The sequence below is a fragment of the Hemiscyllium ocellatum genome, chromosome 17 (genome assembly GCF_020745735.1).
Source record: "Hemiscyllium ocellatum isolate sHemOce1 chromosome 17, sHemOce1.pat.X.cur, whole genome shotgun sequence".
In the NCBI taxonomy this organism is placed as follows: domain Eukaryota; kingdom Metazoa; phylum Chordata; class Chondrichthyes; order Orectolobiformes; family Hemiscylliidae; genus Hemiscyllium; species Hemiscyllium ocellatum.
Window position 1 is genome coordinate 4,664,469 of NC_083417.1, and position 24,118 is coordinate 4,688,586.

Here is a 24,118-nt window from a genome sequence, read left to right on the forward strand (position 1 = left end):
TCGTCAGGGAATCACTGATATAGCGATTCCCTGATGATATAGGTGATATAGTTTTAAATGAGAGAGATGCCTCTAGAGGCAGCTAGATGTAGCACTTGGGGCGGATGGGATTAAAGGTTATGTGGAGAAAGCAGGATTAGGCTATTGAATTGGACGGTCAGCCATGATCATGATGAATGGCGGAGCAGGCTCAAAGGGTCGAATGGCCTCATCCTGCTCCTATCTTCTACGTTTCTATGTTTAGATTGGAGATGAAGAAAAATTACTTTAATCTGAGGGTTGTGAACTTTTGGAATTCTGTACCACAGACAGCTGTGGAATCTCAGTCTTTGAGTATGGTCAAGGTAGAGATTTATAGATATCAGATAAGAATTGGCATAGAGGCAATCCCTGGGTTGTGAACAGGTTCTGATTCTGAGTCCGTTCACAGTTCTATTTGTATACAGGTTGGAACACAATGCAGGACAACATTTAGCAGCTGTGAATAAGTACAGGAAATCTTGGTGTGTTGGATATTTAAAATTGCACCCATGTTTATAAGTTGTACGTTTATAAATTGGAGACGTCCTGTACTGGCTTATGAGGGTGATGTGAGTAAAAGGTGTTGAAGTGTTTGATTAGCCATGATCATATTGAATGGTGGGTCGGGGTCATTGGGCTGAATAGTCTACTTTGTTCCTATGTTTAAACTCCCTTTTAATATTTATTGTTAGTTTTCAGGCATTTAGCACACTTGCTTGCCTTCATTGTTCAGACCTTTGAAATTGGGGGTTGGGATGTCATGTTGAGGTTGTATAGGACATGAGGCCTCTTCTGGAGTACTGTGAGCAGTACTTTAGGAAGTACTGCTTCCTGCTTTAGGAAGGATATTATTAAATTGGAGAGGGTTCAGAAAATACTTACCAGGATAATGCTGGGATTAGAAGGTTTGAGTTATAAAGATAGGCTGGATAGGTTGGGACTTTTTCACTGGAGTGTAGAAGGCTGAAGAGTGACCTTGAGAGGTTTATAAAATCACAAAGGGCATAGATAGGGGGGTTTCAGGGTGGGGAAGTTCAAAGCTAGGGGGCATATTTTTAAGATGAGAGGAGAAAGATTTAAAAAGGGCATGAGGGGAGCTTTTTTACACAGACAGTGGTTCATATGTGGAACAAACTGCCAGAAGAAGTGGTGGATGCAAGTACAGTTATAACATTTAAAAGACATTTTGATATGTACATGAATAGAAAGGTTTGGAGGAATATGGGCCGAATGCAGGTAAGTGGGACTAGTTTGGTTTGGGAACATGGTTGGAATGCACTGATTGGACCAAATGGAACATTTCTGTACTGTATTACACTGGAACTGTCATCCCAATTTTCTCACTTTTTAAAGCTATCTCTTGCTAGTTTCTAAAATTTTCCAAATCTCCTGACCTACTGCTAATCTTTGAAGCATTGCATGTTTTATAAGTTTGATATTGTCTTTAATTTCCTTGTTTAACCATAGATAAGGCATCCTTTTATGGAGTCTTTCCTTCTCAATAGAATATATCTTTGTTGAAATTATTAACGTGCTCCTTAAATGTCTGTGTCTGCTTCTCATGATCTTACCTTTAACTCAGTTCTCTCAACTCTTAATGGTTCCTTTATTTAATTTTCGGATGGTAGTTTTGGACCCAAGTTTATCACCCTTGAGCTGAATGTTGCGTAGACCCACCATGCTGTGGTTTCTCTTTCCAAGAAGATTCTTTATTCTGAGTACCTTAACTAATTTTCCTGCCTCATTATATGTTACAGAGTCTAGGCTAGTCCTGTTTGTTCTAGAATTTATTATTCAACAAAACTGTTCTGAATACATTCTATGAACTCGTTTCCAGGCTATCTTTAATAATATAAAGTTAAAAATCACACAACAAAATATATGTGTACATATATTTTGTGTGGTGAATTTGTACTTGCAGAGTTACATTGCACTTTGCCTCAAAACTGCATACATTCATGTAGAACTCTGAGCTCAAAAACTGCATGAATTTATGTAAAACTCTGTTATCTCACTTTTTAGATTAGAATCATTCTAAACATAAGATCATAGACAGAGAACACAGGGGGCTAACACCTTCAACATATTGTCTAGCTATCACCATTGTTAACAGCTAACCCGAGAATGTAACTTTTAAAAAAAAGAGTTTTGTGATTTACACATGAAAGAAGTGAAACTATCACTGTATTCTAACAGATGAAAGGCTTAACAGACAATCAATTTTTCAATGTATAATTTCAGTTACATCACACTGCAAATTTTTGCTATAAATTCTGTGTTACGATTGAGCCCTTCACAATCACCTGATGAAGGAGCGTCGCTCCGAAAGCTAGTGTGCTTCCAATTAAACCTGTTGGACTATGACCTGGTGTTGTGTGATTTTTAACTTTGTACACCCCAGTCCAACACCAGCATCTCCAAATCATTTTTAATAATATAGTTTGTCTAATCTATTTGATGATTAAAATCACTCACTATTATTGCAGTTCCTTCCAACAAGACCCTATTATTTCTTTATTTTCATTCAGTCCCACAGTGTAGCTGCTGTCATGGAGCCTGTAAACCACTTCCACTAGTGACTACTTTCCTTTGCTATTTTTTATCTCCGCGTAAACTGATTCTACATTTTGATTCTCCAAATCAAGATAATTTTTCATTCCAGTATTGATCTTATCTTTTATTGATCTTATCTTACCTTTTCTTTTCTTCCTGTTCTTGCATCCAAACCTCATGTCATACTGATTTATTTCTGTTTGTATTATCAATTCATTCGTCTTGTTATGAACAGTGTTCATTAAGATAAACAGTTCGAGCTTCTGTCTTTTTATCACTTTCCCTACCCTGTCTTTAGTTGCTAGTGAACTCCTCTTTTTTCCACTCCCTAACATGCTATCATATTACAACATAGAACGGTACAGTACAGGCCCTTCGGCCCTCGATGTGGTGCCGACCTTTTATCCTACTCGAAGATCGAACTGACCTTCATACCCTGCATTTTGCTATCATCCATGTACCTATCCAAGAGTCACTTAAATATCTCCAATATATCTATCTCCATGACCACTGGTGGAGTGCATTCCCCGCACCCACAAACCTCTGTGTAAAGAACTGAACTCTGACATCTCCCCTAAATCTTCCGCAATTACCTTAAAATTATGCCCCCTCATGATAGCTGTTTCCGCCCAGGGAAAAAGTCTCTGGCTATCCACCCTATCTTGTACACCTCTATCAAGTCATCTCTCATCCTTCTTTGCTCCAATGAGAAAAGCCTGAGCTCCCTTAACCTTTCTTCATAAGACATGCCCTCCAGTCCAGGCAGCATTCTAGTAAATCATCTCTGCACCCTCTCTAAAGCTTTCACATCCATCCTATAATGAGGCGACCAGAACTGAACACAATATTCCAAGTGTGGTCTAACCAGGGCTTCATAGACTTGCAGTATATTCTCACAGCTCTTAAACTTAATCCTCCTGCTAATGAAAGCCATCCATCATATGCCTTCTTAACAAACCTATCAACTTGGGTGGCAACTTTGTAGAATCTATGGACACGGACACCAAAATCCCTCTGTTCTTCCACACTGTCAGGAATCCTGCTTTAATCCTGTAATTTGCTTTCAAATTTGACCTTCCAAAACGAATCACTTCACACTTTTCCAGGTTGAACTACATCTGCCACTTATCAGCCCAGTTCTGCAAACTGTTAATGTTCCGTTATAACTTATAACAGCCCTCCATAACTCCACCAATCTTTGTGTCATCAGCAAACTTACTAACCCACCCTTCCACTTCCTCATCCAAGTCATTTATAAAAATCGAGTAAATGAAGGGCTTATGCTCGAAACGTCGAATTCTCTATTCCTGAGATGCTGCCTAACCTGCTGTGCTTTGACCAGCAACACATTTGCAGCATTTATAAAAATCACAAAGAGCAGAGGTCCGAGAATAGATCCCTGTGGAACACCACTGGTTACCGAGCTCCAGGCTGAATACTTTTCATCTACTACCACCCTTTGTCTTCTGTGGGCACACCAATTCTGTATCCAAACAGCCACATTTCCTTCTATCCCATGCCTCTTTACTTTCTGAATAAACCTACCATGGGGAACCTTATCAAACGCCTTGCTAAAATGCAAATATAGCACATCAACTGCTCTACCTTCATCAATGTGTTTTGTCACATCCTCAAAGAATTCAATAAGGCTGGTGAGGCATGACCTTTCCCTCACAAAGCCATGCTGACTATTTCTAATGCACTGTCCTTTCTTCATAATGTTTCATCTGTCCCCCACATGAGTACTCTCCCTCATAAATTGAATAAATCAGCAAAATATGAGTTCAAAATCACATCAAGCCAAGGTCAACGTCATTGTTTGACATCACTGATGTTTTTTCTTCTACCTCAGTTTTATCCTCTGCTTTTACAAAAGACATGAAATACAGCTGACGTACAAGTTCTGTAACTGCTGAACACTGCAATACATTATTCATAGGCCATTCTTTAACAATGAAATAGGCAGTAGATATTTGCAGAGCTGCCATTTGGGTATCAAAATTAATCTAAACTAGTTCTTTCACTTCCTTGATGTTCACGTACATTCATTTTGCAGCAGAATTCATTGGATATTGATCAGGAGGTGAAAGCCATGGCAAATGTTTCCTGCTTTGCCTGGAAGTGTGGAGATCAGTTGTGGTGCATCTACCACTATCATAGCCAAATCAGTAGAAAACATGGAGCTGAGTGATGCATTTAATCACTGTGCTGTGTGCAGAATGGGCAAGTGACCCATTTACAGTCAGTTCTGCTATAACGCAGTAGTTCCATTCTTGTGCAAACCTGTGTTATAAGAAAATCACATAATAGCAGCATCATTTAAACTAATGGGGTCAGAATCGCATTATAACCAATGCACACTTTAAACTTAGCACTTTAGTGTTAAGACACAGGGTAAACTCGCCTGCTTAATTTAAAACCAGCAACCAGAAAAGATTTATTCTGTGAAGTAGTCTGTGAAAATTCACTAGGCCAAGAACTAGTTAAAGTAAAAATTAACAACTTTATTTCTTAAAATATAACAACTATTTACAATTCCTTCCTCAAACCTATCTTTTACCTTCCCTTCTATAATACTAGTCCAATAAAACTCCTGATTAAGATTTACAAAACAACACTTCTTATCTCAAAATCAGACAGCTTTCGTTTTTTCTGGTCTTCCTTTCTTCTTTGGGATTCTGCTTCACAGGTACCTTTTAAGAGAGCTATTTTTCAGGCAGTCTTTTTACATGCTAATGGATTGGTAGTTCTCCTCTCAACTGTTCAATTTTCCCTAGTCCTAAAGTGTTGGATTGTGTCATTGGCTTTTAAGATTGTCAATATACTAAATTCAAACTTGATTGGAGTTTGGTATTTTTTGGTATATAATTTAAACTGGTGGGCCTAATTCGAATCTGTTTTGTTGTTTCCAGGCAACCAGCTAATTTAACTTTCGACCAAGTGTTACATTGTTACCTTATTGAGAACACTAGTGGTGTCAGATATATCTACCATCTTTTAACTCTGATCTAGTTTGATTTAGTTGTAGGTGAGCACTTTGAGGAGAGTGACCACAATTCATTTACGTTTAGTTTAGCGATGGAAAGGTATAGGTACATGCCACAGGTCAAGAGTTATCGATGGGGCAAGGGCAAATTATACTGCGATTAGGATGCATAGAATGGGGTAGCAGAATGCAAGGGATGCAGACAATCGAAATGTGGAGCTGGTTTAAGGAACAGATATTGCATGTCCTTGATAGGTATGTCCCTGTCAGACAGGGAGGAAGTGATAAGGTAAGGGAACCATGGTTTACTACAGAAATTGCATCTCTTGTTAAGAAGAAGGAGACTAATGTGTTGATGAGGCAAGATGGTACAGATGAGGCGATGGAGAGTTACAGATCAGCTGGAAAGATTGAAAGAGAGAGTTAAGAAGAGCAAAGAGAGGACACGAGCAGTCTTTAGCAAATAGAATAAAGGAGAACCCTAAAGCTTTCTATAGGTATGTGAGGAATAAAAGGATGATTAGGGGAGGAATAGGGCCAGTCACAGACAGAAGTGGGAAGTTGAGTGTGGACCCTGTAGAGATCGGAGAGATGCTAAATGAACATTTCTCATCAGTGTTCACTCAGGAAAAGGAGAATATTGTAGAGGAGAAGAATGAGATACGAGATATTAGACCAGAAAGGATCGAGGTTATTTATGCACAGGTTTTATTAATTCTAGAAGGTGTGAAAGTAGACAAGTCCCCGGCACAGATGGGATTTATCCGAGACTTCTCTGGGAAGCTAGGGAGGAGATAGTAGAGCCTTTGGCTTTAATATTTGAGTCATCATTGTCTACAGGTTTAGTACCTGAGGACTAGAGGATTGCAAGTGTTGTGCCCTTGTTCAAAAAGGGCAGCAGAGATGACCCAGATAATTACAGACCAATGAGCCTTACTTTTGTTGTAGGAAAGATTTTGGAAAGGATAATAAGAGATAAGATTTATAATTATCTAGCAAGCAACAATTTGATTTCAGATAGTCAACATGGTTTTGTCAAGGGAGGGTCATGTACAAACCCCATTGAGTTTTTTGAGAAGGTGACCAAGCATGTAGATGAGGGTAGAGCAGTTGACATGGTATACGTGGACTTCAGTAAAGCTTTTGATAATGTTCCACATGGTAGGCTGATGGAGAAGATACACAGGCATGGAATTGAGGGTGATTTAGCAGTTTGGATTAGAAACTGGCTTTCTGAAAGAAGGCAGCGAGTGGTGGTTCATGGAAAATATTCAGTCTGGGGTCCAGTCACTAGTGGTGTGCCACAAGGATCTGTTTTGGGACCACTGCTGTTTGTCATTTTTATAAATGACTCAGACGCAGGCATAGGTGAATGGATTAGTAAATTTGCAGATAACACTAAAGTCGATGGAGTAGTGGACAGTTTGGAAAAATGCTACAGGTTGCAGGGGGACTTGGATAAACTGCAGAATTGGGCTGAGAGGTGGCAAATGGAGTTCAATGCAGCTAAATGTGAGGTGATGCACTTGGGAAAGAATAACAGGAAGGCAGAGTATTGGGTCAATGGAAAGATTTTCGCTAGTGTGGATGTGCAGAGAGATCTTGGAGTCCATGTGCATAGATCTCTGAAAGTTACCACCCAGGTGGATAGTGCTGTTAAGAAGGCATAAGGTCTGTTAGGTTTCATTGGTAGAGGGATTGAGTTCCAGAACCGCAACATCATGGTGCAACTATACAAAACGCTGGTGTGGCCACACGTGGAATATTGTGTACAGTTCTAGTCACCCAATTATAGGAAGGATGTGAAAGCATTGGAAAAGGTGCAAAGAGATTTACCAGGATGTTGCATGGTCAGGAGGGAAGGTCTTATGAGGAAAGGCTGAGAGACTTGGGTCTGTTCTCATTGGAAAGAAAAAGGCTAGAGATGTACAAGGTGATCAGAGGATTAGATAGGGTAGACAGTGAAAGTCTTTTTCCTAGGCTGATGATGTCAGCTTGTACGAGAGGCATAACTACAAATTGAGGGGTGATAGATTTAAGACAGATGTCAGAGGCAGGTTCTTTACGCAGAGAGTGGTAAGGGCGTGGAATGCCCTACCTGCTAATGTAGTCAAGTCAGCCACATTAGGGAGATTTAAACAATCCTTAGATAATCACATGGATGATTTTGGGATAGTGTAGGGGGATGAGCTGAGAATAGTTCACGGGTCGGCACAACATTGAGGGCTAAATTTCCTGTTCTGCACTGTATTGTTCTATGTTCTATCTTCTAAAGGTACAGTACACCCACATCTTCATAACATTAGAAGCAGTGCATCCAGTTCGTCAATCATGTTATAATGAATTTGTGTTAACGAAATGTGCATTATAGCAGAACAACCTTTACACAGTGTACTCATTTTAAATTGTTATATACCTGTTAATTGAAAGCAAAACAAAAGATAACTTGTAAAATGGTAGAAACCAATTTTCTGCCCTTTATTTTCTCAGGAAAAAGTAAAACGGCAGATATTTGTAGAAGATGATGTTCCACACGAAATACACAGAGTCAATAGAAATGCAGATCAGTTTGGGAATTCTGACAAATTGAGTTCTGATGCTGAAGCAAGGAATATGAATAGCCAGCAACACGATTTGCCCATTGGCCGTACATGCAGTGGTGGCCAAAGCATATCTCCTGACACACAGAACAGAAATAGAGTTCCAGAAATGGGCCAGCAACGTGGTGAAAAATCTTGGTCTGTGCAACATGGAAAACCATCAAACCAGTCAATAACTGTACCTGAAGCTAAACTTCTAAGACAAAGTACATCAAGGGAAGAGCAGAAAACACGAGACAAGCTAGACTTTAAAAAGAGGTACAACATCTTTTTTGATACGTAAGTAGTGAAAAAAAGTGAATTGGTTTAAAGGATAAACAAAACACAAATGCTGGAAATACATGGCAAGTCAGTCAGCATCTGAAAAAGGTGGATTAATGTTTTTATGGGAATGTCCCTTCATGCCTATCAAAGACTAAAACACTAAAATGCATGAGCTTCTGTTTGCAAAACGGCTGCCGCAATTCCTTACACAGTCTGATTTTATTAGCTGATTGTGGGGGTGGAGATCCTAGACAAATGCAGGAAGTTTAGCTATATTCATAACTGGCCACGAGGTGATGAGAGAGAGGATATCAGATTTCACTTACCTCCTGACAGTTCTTTGTCAATCCCATTTGATCTCCACAATACAGATTTTCACTGTGCTGTGCAGGCATTTTTACAATGTCAATTGACATCTAAAATATTTTAAAAATCATTATTTCTACTTTGAATGACAAAGAACTTGCAAACAAATACATGGATGGCAACCATCTCACAGACTTTGATTCCTCCATATCCTGCCTCTTAGTAAGTTCTCAGATTTAAGGTTCTTGTGCTTGAAATGTCAATTTTAGGATGTTAAAAGAACATCAATTTAAATTATCATTCTCTTTTTCTTTAGCATCAATTACTCCAATGGTTGTCAGTGGAAAAGCTGATCCTCAATTGCCTGCTATACCATTAGTACAAACCAACTTGTCCAACTTTTATTTTGGTTTTTTGTTTTAGCTGGGGCACATGAGATATCTCAAGATAATCATAGATGAAGAAGGCCCAACATTTAACTTTCCTTAGTTCATGCATCCAAAAGGACCTTGAAATTTATCACTAATGCAACATTCGATTGTTTCTTCACTAATTCCACAGTTTCACCCTAGACGCCTCTTCAGAATCCATTTGATGTGTTAATCAATCTTTGTGTGCAGAACTAACAATAATTTGTCCTTACTAATTTGAACTCACCATACTTTGTCAATTGGGTCTGATTTGTTATTACATTTATAGTTATAATGCCGTTTTAATAATAACAAGAAAGCAAAACAATAAGTATGCAGTGTCCCATAAACACGGTCATGCCTAAGACTTGGAATTTTAGGTTTATTTTGCAGCTAGTGTTTTTTTTTGGAAGTCCCCTAAACTTTAGATTAGTTTAGATCAGACCTCTCGTCTTAATTTGAATTTTTTTTTTGTTCAGAATGATTGGCTTTTTTTTCAGGTTATGATTTTCTGATTGCTGGAGGTATTGATTCACCCAAATGGATAAAAATAAAGAGTATCTACCTTGCCAAACAGTGTACCTGCATATCATCCCTAATCTTTGTCTTCTGCTGCTCAGACAATGTCCTAACTAGGTCAATACTTTACCTTAACTTCATGCACTTCAACTTCAGTTAGCATTTATCAAATGCGTTCTGGAGACACACAAGATTGCTACTACACTTCACACCAGATGCTCAGGAACAGTGGTATGTACTGTCTACAAGATACACTGCAGAAATTCATCAAAGATTCTCAGACAGTACCTTCCAAATCCATGACTACTCCCATCTAGAAGGATAAGAGCAGCAGATCTATAGGAACATCACCAACCTCAAGTTCCCCTCCTCGCCTGACTTGGAAATATATCACTGTTCCTTCACTGTCTGTTGGGCCAAAATCCTGGACTTTCATTCCCAATGGCATTGTGGAGCAATCCACAGTAGATGAATGCGGTGAGTTAAAATGGCAGCTCACCACCACCTTCTCAAGGCCACCCAGAGACAGCAATAACTGCTAGCCAGCAATGCTCAGATTCCACAATTGAGTAGAAAAAAAGATATATCCATGGGAGGCATAATGGCACAGTGATTATCGCTATGCACTGTGGAGATTCTATAATCTGAATAATATTCATTGTCATTCACCTTACCATCATGTCAGTCATGTTTTCAGACATGGTCTAATCTTTATAAATTCACATAGGCTTTTTAATCAACTAAAATGTTTCAAAGTGCTCAGTCACCATATCTTTATTTATGGATTTCTAGCAATTTCTAGCCAAGAATTCTTAGGCTAACTGACTACAATTCCTTGGTTCTTTGCGGCTACGAAATAAGGATATACATAATTTGCTAATTTTACAAAATAGTTCCTGAGTCAAGAGACCTTTCAACAAAGAACAAAGAAGAACAAAAAAAATTTACAGCCCAGGAACAGATCCTTCGGCCGTCCAAGCCTTAGCCAATCCAAATCCACTGTCTAGACCTGTCGCCCAATTTCTAAGCATCTGCACCCCTCTGTCCCCCACCTACTCATGCATCTGTCCAGGCATACCTTAAATGAATCTACCGCGCCTGCCTTTACTACCTTTGCTGGCAACGTGTTCCAGGCACCTACCACCCTCTGTGTAAAGTACTTCCTGCGTGTATCCCCTTAAACTTTTTACCTCTCACCGTGAACGCGTGACATCTCATTATTGAATCCCTCACCCTGGGAAAAAATTTATCTCTATCCACCCTGCATACACCCTGCATGATTTTGTAGACCTCAATCAGGTCTCCCCTCAATCTCCTTTTTTCTAATGAAAACAATCCTAATCTACTCAACCTCTCTTCATAGCTAGCACCTTCAATACCAGGCAACATCCTCATAAACATTATCTGCACCCTCTCCAAAGTGTCCACATCCTTTTGGTAATGTGGTGACCAGAACTTACACAATATTCTAAAAGCGGCTGAACTTTGGAAGATTATAGTTAGATCATCTGCAAACCCAATTTAAAACTCCATGATGGAACATAGCTGCTCTTGCAAATTAGTAAATATTCAGTGGCATTATTCTTTTAATTGCTCATTTGCTTACCTCGATTTTGGAAAGTCACTATTTCCAATTTAATATTGCAGTCTTAGGCATCATTTGCTTGCTGAAGTCTTTTTCTATTGAAAATGTACCTGCAAAGTAATAATTTAGCATGCATAGATTTTCTTAGACTCATTGAAAATGTCACCATTATCAATTTCCAAAGTATAGGACTTGGGTTAGGGTTACCCCAACATTGAAATTGACTGTCAATTTAAGATACAAGATATGGGAAAATAAATTTTCATTCATCCCAGTGAGTCTTCTCCACTGTTCAGTGACATCATGGCTGAAATGATAATTCTTAACTCCACTTTCCTGCCTTTTCCTTATAATCATTGATTCCCTTACTGATTAAAAATCTGTATATTTCAGCCTTGAATATACTTCATAACCCAAACTCTTCAGCTCTATACTAATTTCACAGATTCACTGTTGTCTGAGAGAGGAAATTCCCCCTAATTTCTTTCTTAAATGTAGTATGGATAATAATCCAGACATTCTAATCTTTTAGCTTCTGTTTGTTAATTTAGCTCTCAGTCCCTGTACTCTACAACAGGACTTCTTGTCTACCATTATTGATCCCAACAGATCATGATGACTGGATCCTCTCTTTTTTCTCTGATATCCTTTTAAGCTGGTTCACGCTGACCATTACCCTGGTATCAGTTAGGCAAAATACCTTGTGGGACTCAAGGACACACAACTGCAGAAAAATAAATCTCAGAAAATAATTGTATAAACTTGTAGAACCTGGCGTCAGACCACAATGAGTTTACATATAGATAGAATCACAGAGGTGTACAGCATGAAAACAGACACTTCGGTCCAACTAGTCCAGGCTGACCAAATATCCTAAATTAATCTAGTCCCATTTGCCAGCACTTGGCCTATATCACTCTAAACTCTTCCTATTCATATACATCCATATGCCTTTTAAATGCTGTAATTGTACCAACCTCCACCACTTCCTGTGGCAGCTCATTCCATACACGCACTACCCTCTGTGTGAAAAGTTGCCCCTTAGGTCCCTTTAAATCTTTCCCGTCTCACCCTAAACCTATGGCCTCTAGTTCTGGACTCCCCCAACACCGGGAAAAGACCTATCCATGCACCTCATGATTTTATAAAACTCTATGAGGTCATCCCTCAGCCTCTGACACTTCAGGAAAATAGCCCAAACCTTCAGCATTTCCCTATAGCTCAAACCTTCCAATCTTGGAAACATCCTTGGAAATCTTTTCTGAACATTTCCAAGTTTCATAATATCCTTCCTATAGAAGGGACAACAGAATTTCGAATAATATTCCAAAAGTGGCCTAATCAATGTCCTGTACAGCCACACCATGACATCCCATCTCCTATACTCAGTGTTCTGATCGATAAAGAAAAATATACTAAACCCCTTCTTCACTATCCTGTCTACCTGCGACTCCACTTTCAAGGAATTATGAACCTGTAGTCCAAAGTCTCTTTGTTCAGCAACACTCCTCAGGACCTTACCATTATTTGTAAAAGTCCTGTCCTGATTTGCCTTCCAAAATGCAGCACCTCACGTTTATGTAAATTATACTTCATCTGCTACTCCCTGGCCCATTAACCCATCTAATCAAGGTCCCATTGTATTCTGCGGTAACCTTCTTTGCTCTCCATTACACCTCCAATTTTGGTGTCATCTGCAAACTAAAACTCCGATGTTTGCATCCAAATCATTTATATAAATGACAAAAAGCAGTGGACCCAGCACCGATCCTTGTGGCACATCTCCAGTCTGTAAAGCAACCCCCCACCACCACCCTCTATCTTCTACCTTTAAGCCAGTTCTGTATCCAAATGGCTACTTCTCCCTGTATTCCGCGAGATCTAACCTTGCTAACCAGTTTCCCATGAGGAACCTTGTCGAATGCCTTACTGAAGTCATATAGGTTGCTGTGGGTACTGCAGATGCTGGAGATTAGAGCTAAGAGTACAGTGGTGCTGGAAAAGCACAGCAGGTCAGACAGCATCCGAGGAGCAGGAGAATCAGCATTTCAGGCAAAAGCTCTTCATCAAGAATGAGGCTGGGAACCTCGAGGGTGGAGAGACAATTGGGAAGGGTATGGGGCTGGGGGAAAGGTAGCTGGGAATGCAATAGGTGGATGGAGGTGAGGGTCAAGATGATAGGTCAGAGAGGAGGGTGGAGCAGATATGTGGGAAGGAAGATTGACAGGTGGGTCAGGCCATGAGGGTGGTGCTGAGCTGGAAGTTTGGAACTAGGGTAAGGTGGGGGGAGGAGAAATGAAGAAACTAGTGAAGTCCACATTGATGCCCTGCGGTTGAAGTGTTCCGAGGTATCGGGTAGTGAGGGAGTGGCGGTGAAGGAGGCCCAGGAACTGCATGTCTTTGGCAGAGTGGGAGGGAAAGTTGAAATGTTGGGCCACGGAGCAGTGGGGTGTGAATGTCCTGGAGATGTTCTCTGAAGCGCTCTGTGTAAAGGCTTCTGGTCTCCCCAATGTAGAGGAGAGTTCGGGAACCACATAGTTCAGGAACTCCGCACCGCCCAAGTCTACCTTCTACCCAAGATCCACAAGCCTGACTACTTCGGCTGACCCATCGTCTCACCTACTTCTGCCCCATCGAATTCATCTCCAGCTACCTCGATACTGTCCTATCACTCCTGGTCTAGGAACTCCCCACATACATTCGGGACACCACCCACGTCCTCCACCTCCTCCAAGACTTCCGTTTCCCCAGCCTCCAATGCCTCATCTTCACCATGGACATCCAGTCCTTCTGCACTCCATCCGCCATGACCAGGGCCTTCGAGCCCTCCATTTCTTCCTCTCCCGACATACTCACCCATACCCTTCCACTGACACTCTTATTCATTTGGCTGAACTGGTCCTCACCCTCAACAATTTCTCCTTCAAAACTTCCTACTTCCTCCAGAAGAAAGGGGTAGCCACGGGCACCCGCATGGGCCCCAGCTATTCCTATGTCTTTGTTGGCTACGTGGAACAAGCCATCTTCTGGAGTTACATTGGCACCATTCCACATCATTTCCTCCGCCACATTGATGACTGCATCAGCGCCACCTCGTGCTCCCAAAAGGAAGTTGAACAGTTCATCAACTTCACCAACACATTCCACCCTGACCTTAAATTCACCTGGACCATCTCTGGTGCCTCCCTCCCCTCCCTGGACCTCTCCATCTCCACCAACACAACACTGACATTTTTTACAAATCCACCAACTCCCACAGCTACCTGGATTACATCTCATTCGACCCTGCCTCATGCAAAAATGTTATCCCGTATTCCTATCCGCTTTCTGCAAAGACCGTTCCTTCCGCAACTACTTGGTCAGGTCCACACTCCCCTAACAACCCACCCTCCCCTCCTGGCACCTTCCCCTGCCACAACAGGAACTGCAAAACTTGTGCCCACACCTCCACCCTCACCTCCGTCCCAAAAGAACCTTTCACATCCATCAAAATTTCACCTGCACTTCCACATGTAATTTCTTATATCTGCTGCTCCTGATGTGGTCTCCTTTACATTGGGGAGACTGTATGCCTATTCGCAGAGCGCTTCAGAGAACATCTCTGGGACACCTGCACCAATCAACCCCACCACCCCGTGGCCAAACATTTCAACTTCCCCTCCGACTCTGCCAAGGACATGCAAGTCCTGGGTCTTTTCCATCGCCACTCCCTCACCACCTGATGCCTGGAGGAAGAATGCCTCATCTTCTGCCTCGAGACCCTTCAACTCCATGGCATCAATATGGACTTCACCAGTTTCCTCAATTCCCCTCCCCCCATCTTACCCCAGTTCCGACCTTCCAGCTCAGCACCATCCTCATAACCTGTCCTACCTGTCAATCCTCCTTCCCACCTGTCCGCTCTACCCTCCTCTCTGACCTATCACCTTGACCCCCACCTCCATCCACCTCTTGCACTTTACCTACTTCCTCCTAGCCCCACCCACCTCCCATTTATCTCTCCACCTCCAAGACTCCCAGCCTCATTCCTGAGGAAGGGCTTTTGCCCAAAACGTTGATTTTCCTGCTCTTTGGATACTGGCTGACCAGCTGTACTTTTCCAGCACCACTCTAATCTTGATTGAAGTCCAAATAGGTTACATCCACTGCTCTGCCCTCACCAATCCATTTTTGTAGCTTCATCAAAAAACTCAATCAAGTTCGTGAGACACGATTTACCATGCACAAAGTCATGTTGACCATCCCTAATCAGTCCTTGCCTATCCAAATACATGTAAATTCTGTCCCTCAGGATTCCTCCAACAACTTGCCCACCACTGATGTCAGGCTCACCGGTCTGTAGTTCCCTGGCCTTTCGTTACCAACTTTCTTAAATAGTGGCACCACGTTGGCTGACCTCCAGTCTTCTGGCCCCTCACCTGTCACTGTTGCTGATGCAAATATCTCAGCAAGGGACCCAGCAACCACTTCCCTAGCTTCCTACAGAGGTCGTGGGTGCACTTGGTCGGGTCCTGGGGATTTATCCACTTTTATGTGTTTTAAGATATCCAGCACCTCCTTCTCTGTAATATGGACATTTTTCAAGATGTCACCATCAATTTCTCAACATTCTATGTCTTCCATGTCCTCCTTCACAGTAAACACTGCTGCAAAATATTCAGTTAGTATCTTCCCTATCTCCTACAGTTTCACACATAGGCTGTCATGCTGATCTTTCAGGTGTCCTATTCTCTCCTAGTTATCCTTTGTCCTTCATGTATTTATACAATCCCTTTGGATTCTCCTTAACTCTATTTGCCAAAGCTATCTCATGTCTCCATTTTGCCATCCTGATTTCCCTCTTAACTATACTCCTACTGCCTTTATACTCTTCAGACAATTCACTCGATCTCTTGTACACACAAATTTTTTTGTATACGCTTAACAAATTCCTCTCCATCTAAACCCTTAACACAATGGCCGTCCTATTCTATGTTTGGAAAGTTAAAATCCCCTACCAATACCACCTTATTATTCTTAAAGATAATTCTTACAGATTGTACAAATTTGTTTCTCAATTTCCTACTGATTATTGGGGAGTCTATCGTACAATCTCAGTAAGGTGATCATCCCATTCTTATTTCTCAGTTCCACCCAAATTCCCCAGACATATTCCCAGGAATATCATCCCTCACTACAGCTGTAATGTTATCCCTTATCAAAAACACCACTTCCCCTCCTCTCTTGCCTCCCCTTTCTATCTTTCCTATGGCATTTATATCCTGGAACATTAAGCTGTCAATCTTGTCCATTGCTGAGCCACAACTCTGTAATTGCTATGATATCCCAGTCCCATGTTCCTAACCATACCCTGAGTTCATCTGCCTTCCCTGTTAGGTCTCTAACATTGAAATAAATGCAATTTAATTTATCAACCCTCCTTCAGTCTCTGTTTTACTCTTACCTGCCCTGACTGTTTGACTTGATCTTTTTCCCAAATCTTTTTTCCCAACTGTACCAGTCTCAGACTGATCTCTTTATTCACTATCCCCCGGGTCACAACTACCCCCCCTCCGCTACCTTACGAGTTCAAATCCTCCCAGACAGCTTTAGCAAATCTCCCTCCAAGTATAGTAGTCCCCTTCCAATTCAAGTGCAATCCATCCATCTTATACAGGTCAGTTCTATCCAGGAAGAGATTCAATGATCCAAAAGTGTGAACCCTTCTTCCCTGCACCAGATCCTCAGCCACGCATTCATCTATTCTAGCCTCCTATTCCTACCCTCACTAGCTCATAGTAACGGGAGTAATCCAGATATTACTAACCTTGAGGACCTGCTTTTTAAATTTCTGCCTAAATTCCTATATTCATCCTTCAGAACCTCATCCTTTTTCCTTCCTGTGAAGTTAGTTCCAATGTGTTCAACATCCTCCTGCTCACCCCCTTTGAGAATATTCTGCACTCTCCCGAGATAATCTTGATTCTGGCACCAGACAGGCAACACACCATTCTGATTTCTGGCTGTCGGCTGCAGAAACGTCTGTCTGTGCCTCTGACTAGAGAGTCCCCTATCACAATACCCTCATACCCTCATTACATTAGAGCTAGTCTTGGTACCGGCAATTCATGCTACAATCCCATAAGAGTGCATCACCCCCTACATCTTCCAACACAGCATACTAGTTTGAGATGGGGATAGCCACAGGAGACTCCTGCACTACGTGCCTCCCTCTCCTACCTTTCCTGGCAGTAACCCATCTGCCTGCCTGTATCTGTGGTTTTTCATCCTTCCTATAACTGCCATGCATCACACCCCCTACCTTCTATAAATTCCTCATTGCCTCTAACTGCCGCGCCAACTGATTATTGCTATTTGATAAGATTTGCAACCAAACACACTTACTGTAGACATAATCATCAATAACTTGGAAATTCTCCCTAATGTCCCAGGCTATTTTAGTACCTTTGTGTTATATTTTCAAATGTTAATTAAGAGAGAGAGAGCTCAGTAAAACATATAACCAAAAAGAACCCACTTTACTCACTACTAAAAAATAAGATAGCGAGGTTACACTTAAATACCATACACTTATCTGCTCCTGTGCTGTGAGATCTCCCACACAGGTTCCTTCAAGGTCAGCTGTGAATTTCGCTGTTTGTTAATTTTTCTTAGACACAATCCGATGTCCAGAAATGCTTGAACTCAAACAGCAAAGGCAATAGCTGTACAGATTCACTGCTGTCCAGATTAGAGTGGTCTGGAAAAGCACAGCAGGTCAGGCATCATCCGAGGAGCAGGAAAATCGATGTTTTGGGCAAAGGCCCTTCATCAGGAGTAAAGGGCTTTTGCCCGAAACATCGATTTTTCTGCTCCTCGGATGCTGCCTGACCTGCTATGCTTTTCCAGCACCAGTCTAATCTAGACTCTGATCTCCAGCAAATGATTTGGATGCAAGCATAAGAGTAAGTTTGCAGTTGACACCAAAATTGGAGGTGGAGTGTACAGCGAAGAAGGTTACCTCAGATTACAACAGGATCTTGATCAGATGGGCCAATGGGCTGAGAAGTGGCAGATGGTGTTTAATTGAGATAAATGTGAGGTGCTGCATTTTGGGAAAGCAAATCTTAGCGGGAATTAAACATTTAATGGTAAGGTCCAAGGGAGTGTTGCTGAACAAAGAGACCTCGGAGTGCAGGTTTACAGCTCCTTGAAAGTGGAGTCGCAGGTAGATTGCTTGGTGAAGAAGGCGTTTGGTATGCTTTCGTTTATTGGTCAGAGTATTGAGTACAGGAGTTGGGAGGTCATGTTGCGGCTGTACAGGACATTGGTAAGGCCAGTGTTGGAATATTGCATGCAATTCTGGTCTCCTTCCTATCGGAAAGATGTTGTGAAACTTGAAAGATCTGGAAAAAATTTACAAGTATGTTGCCAGGGTGGGAGGATTTGAGCTATAGGGAGAGGCTGAACAGGCTGGGGCTGTTTTCCCTGGAGCATCGGAGGCTGAGATGTGACCTTATAGAGGTTTACAAAATTATGAAGGGCATGGATAGGATAAATAGGCAAAGTCATTTCCTTGGGGTGGGGGAGTCCAGAACTAGAGGGCATAGGTTTAGGGTGGGAGGGGAAAGATATAAAGGAGACCTACGGGCAACTTTTTCACACAGAGGGTAGTACATGTATGGAATGAGCTGCCAGAGGATGTGGTAGAGACTGATACAATTGTAACATTTAAGAGGCATTTGGATGGGTATATGAATAGGAAAGGTTTGGAGTGATATGGGCTGGGTGCTGGCAGGTGGGACTAGATTGGGTTGGGATATCTGGTTTGCATGGACATGTTGGACCGAAGGGTCTGTTTCCATGCTGTACATCTCTATGACTCTATCTGCAGTCCTCACTTTTGTCTAGGTTCACTGCTGTGTCAGACAACAGTGTAGGTTGGTTTTTCTCTCTCTTTCTCACACACACACACACACACACACACACACTGACCATGTGGTCCCTATCTTTGTCTCTCTTCCTCCTTTTTAAAGTGCTGTTGTTTTGATCTTTTTTTCCCAAAGTTCCAAATCAGTGTAACAGCTTATAAAACAGAAATTATTGCTCCTGGAATTTGAGGAAATCAGCTCCAACACTGAAAATACCTCAAAAAACGGAGCAGCTCTTATAGCCACAATTTTTTCCTGTCCTCCATCTTGGATTATCCAGAATATGAGAGGAAGTCAATACAAAAGTATGACAATAATGTGACAAGAGGAAGTAAAATGGAGTAGGCAGGAACATTATTTAATAAACAAATCCAGTAAATTTCTTTTTACCTTTATAAGACTGTGTATATTACTATTTTGGTTTTGCAACCCATGTTAAATATTACTGTGTTTCATTTTTTGTTTCTTTCTTGCCATAGAGTCATAGATGACACCTTCAAAAGACCTGCTCCAAATAGGAGAAAGAGAAGCAAACAGACCTGCAAAGGTGTGTATTTTACCTATCTGTCATTATCAAGCTATTTTAGATGAAGGAACCAATTTCAAATGCACTCCCCAACTAAATAGTAATACATTTAATATGATACTTTATAATTATACAGACATAAATATTATTACAGGAATAAATTGGTACAGTATAATTTAGACACGAGAGGTTTGTGATTATCAATTTTTTTTTTGCTGTCTCCCTGTCTCACTTTCAGAGAACTGTGAACCTGAACTCCAAGATCCTTCTGTTCCACTACACTCCTTGAGGCCTTACCACTCACCATGAAACTCCTACCTTGATTTGATTTTGCAAGACCTCACACTTATTTATGTTAAACTCCATTTGCCATTTCCCAGCCCACTCTCCCCCTGCTGCAATCTCTGATAACTTTTCTCACTGTCCATGATACTGCCTATTTTAGTGTCATCTGTAAATTTACTAATCATGCTTTGTATATTCTCATCCAAATCATTGATGTAGATAACAAACAATAATGGGCCCAGCACCGACCCATAAGGTGCTCCACTAGTCACAGGCCTCCAGTCCAACAAGCATCCTTCCACGATTACCCCCTGCTTCCTATCATCAAACCAATTGTGTATCCAGTTTGCTACCTTGCCCTGAATTCCATGCGAACTAACCTTCCAGAGCAGCCTACCATTTGGAACCTTATCAAAGGCCTTACTGAAATCCGGAGAGACTCTGTCCACTGCCCTGCCCTCGTCACCCTTCCTGATCACTTCATCAAAGAACTCTAACAAACTTGTGAGGCATGATCTCCCACTCACAAGGCCATGCTGACTACCCCTAATCAAACTCTGTCTTTCCAAATGCATGTATGTCTTATCCCTCAGAATCTTCTCAAGTAACAGATGTTGCGCTTACTGGTCTGTAGTTCCCAGGCTTTTCTTTGCAATCCTTCTTGAATAATGGCACAACATTCACTATCCTCCAGTATTCCAGGATCTCATCCATGGCTAACAATGATGCAAAAATGTCAGCGAGAGCCCCCACAATTTCTTGTCTAGCCTCTTGCAGTGTTCTTGGATATATCTGGTCAGGACCAGGAGATTTTTCCACCTTTGTACATTCTAATACATTCAATACCTCCTGTACTGTGATATGGACTGTCCCTAAGATATCATCATTAACTTCCCCAAGTTCTGAAGTCTTCATGTTTTTCTCCATGGTAAACACAGGGGAGATATATTCATAATATGAAATACTGCATCTAAGGGTGTTTAATATTTTTATCAAAAGCAATACCTGCTTACAGTGAAATGCGTCTATTTGCTTTTTTGTTAGTTACGACAGCCAGTTTACTCTGCCTTGCATGTGCTCCCAGTGAACTGACTAACTTCAAGCCCATCCTTAGTTGCCACATATTCACTCAATATAGAACATAGAAAATAGAACATTACTGCACAGTACAGGACCTTTGGCCCTCGATGTTGCGCCGCCCTGTCATACTAATCTGAAACCCATCCCACCTACACTATTCCATGTACGTCCATATGCCTGTCCAATGACGACTTAAATGCACTTAAACTTGGCGAATCTACTACCGTTGCAGGCAAAGCATTCCATACCCTTACCACTCTCTGAGTAAAGAAACTACCTCTGACACCTGTCTTATACCTATCTCCCTTCACTTTAAAGTTGTGTCCCCTCGTGTTTGCTGTTCCCATATTTGGAAAAAGGCTCTCTCTGTCCACCCTATCTAACCCTCTAATTATCTTGTATGTCTCTATTAAGTCACCTCTCAACCTTCTTCTCTCTAACGAGAACAGCCTCAAGGCCATCAGCCTTTCCACGTAAGAGAATCCTTCCATACCAGGCAACATCCTAGTATCTCCTCTACACCCTTACCAAAGCTTTTACATCAGTCTTATAATGCGGTGACCAAAACTGTAAACAATACTCCAAAACACTGTATGCCTTCTTAACAACCCTGTCAATCTGGGTGGCAACTTTCAGGGATCTGTGTACATGGACACTGAGATCTCTCTGCTCATCTGCACTCCCAAGAATCTTACTATTAGCCCAGTACTTTGCATTCCGATTACTCTGTCCAAAGTGTATCACCTCACTTTACATCCTTCGTCACTATCCACAACTCCACCGACCTTAGTGTCATCCGCAAATTTACTAATCCACCCTTCTAAGCCCTCATCCAGGTCATTTATAAAAATGACGAACAGCAGTGGACCCAACACCGACCCTTGAGGTACACCACTAGTAACTGGACACCAAGATGAACATGTTCCATCAACTACAACCCTCTGTTTTCCTACTGCAATCCAATTACTGATCCAAACTGCCATGTCTCCCACAATCCCATTCCTCCACATTTTGTATAATAGCCTACTGTGGGGAACCTTATCGAACGCCTTGTTGAAATCCATGTACACCATATCAACCGGTTTACTCTCATCTACCTGTTTGGTCACTTTGTCAAAAAAGTCAATAAGATTCGTTAGGCACGACCTACCCTTCACAAAACTATGCTGACTGTCCCTGATCAGATTATTCTTTTCTAGATGGTTATAAATCCTATCTCTTATAACCTTTTCCAACACTTTACCAACAAGTGAAGTGAGACTCACTGGTCTATAATTACCAGGATTGTCTCTACTACCCTTTTTGAACAAGGGAACCACATTTGCTATCCTCCAGTCCTCAGGCACTATTCCTGTAGACAATGATGATTTGAAGATCAATGCCAAAGGCTCAGCAATCTCTTCCCTTGCTTCCCAGAGGATCCTAGGATAGATCCCATCTGGCCCAGGGGACTTGTCTATTTTCACACTCTGCAGTATTTCTAATATTCTGGATTAGTGGTGCTGGAAGAGCACAGCAGTTCAGGCAGCATCCAAGGAGCAGCGAAATTGATGTTTCGGGCAAAAGCCGTTCATCAGGAATAAAGGCAGTGAGCCTGAAGCGTGGAGGCTTGTGAACCTCAATCTCTTCTAGTCTAGATGCAAGTATCTCTGTATCTTCCTCGCCAACATTTTCATTTTCTATAGTGAACACTCTCGAAAAATATTTATTTAGTGCTTCCCCTATCTCCTCTGACTCCACACACAACTTCCCACTATTACCCTTGATTGGCCCTAATTTAACTCTCGTCATTCTTTTATTCCTGACATACCTATGGAAAGCCTTAGGGTTTACCCTGATCCTATCCGCCAACAACTTCTCATGTCTCCTCCTGGCTCTTCTGAGCTCTCTTTTTAGGTCTTTCCTGACTTCCTTGTAACTCTCAAGCGCCCTAACTGAGTTTTCACATTTTGTCCTAACATAAGCCTTCTTCTTCTTCTTGACCAGGGATTCCACTTCCTTAGCTGAAAATGTGTTGCTGGAAAAGCGCAGCAGGTCAGGCAGCATCCAAAGAGCAGGAGAATCGACGGTTCGGGCATGAGCCCTTCTTCAGGAATCACTTCCCAGAGAATCCTAGGATAGATCCCTTCCGGCCCAGGGAACTTGCCACTTTCACTTCCTTAGTAAACCACGGCTCACGTGTTCTATATCTTCCTCCCTGCCTGACTTATCTAGGACACACAGGAGCTTTTCCTTGAATAGGCTCCACATTTTTAATGTGCTCATCCCTGCAGTTTCCTTCCCCATTCTACGCTTCCTAAATCTTTCCTAATTGCATCGTAATTTCCCTTCCCCCAGCTGTAACTCTTGCTTGGTGGAGTACAGCTATCCCTTTCCATCACTAAAGTAAACCTGACAGAATTGTGATCACTGTCTCCAAAGTGCTCACCTACTTTCAAATCTAGCACCTGGCCAGGCTCGTTACCCAGTACTAAATCTAAAGTGGCTTCGCCCCTTGTAGGCCTGTCTACATACTGTGTCAGGAAGCCCTCCTGCACACACTGGACAAAAACTGACCCATCTATAGTACTCCGTACTGCAGTGATCCCAGTCAATATTTGGATAGTTGAACTCCCCCATGACAACTATCCTGCCTCTCTCACTCGTATCGAGAATTATCTTTGCTATCCTTTCCTCTACATCTCTGGGACTATTCGGAGGCCTATAGAAAACCCCCAGCATGGTGACTTCTCCTTCCTGTTTCTATCCTCAGCCCATACTACCTCAGTTAACGAGTCCCCAAACATCCTTTCTACAACTGTAATATTGTCCCTGATCAACAATGCCATACCTCTCCCTCTTTTACCATCTTCTCTGTTCTTGCTGAAACATCTGAATCCCGGAGTCTGCAACAGCCATTCCTGTCCCTGTCTCCTTAATGGCCACAACATCGAAGTGCCAGATACCAACCCACGCTGCCAGTTCACCCACTTTATTTCAGTTGCTCCTCGCGTTGAAGTACATACACTTCAATCCAGGTTCTCACTTGCTAGTGTCAGATACTTGATTTTGGAACTCCCTATTCACATCTTCT

The 24,118-nt window shown here is 41.8% G+C and overlaps 1 protein-coding gene across 1 annotated transcript in view; it reads left to right on the top strand.

The window, feature by feature from the left end:
- The window catches only part of terb1 (telomere repeat binding bouquet formation protein 1), a 164,806-nt gene that overhangs the window by 68,129 nt on the left and 72,559 nt on the right, over nucleotides 1-24,118 (top strand). The window lies entirely within an intron of this gene.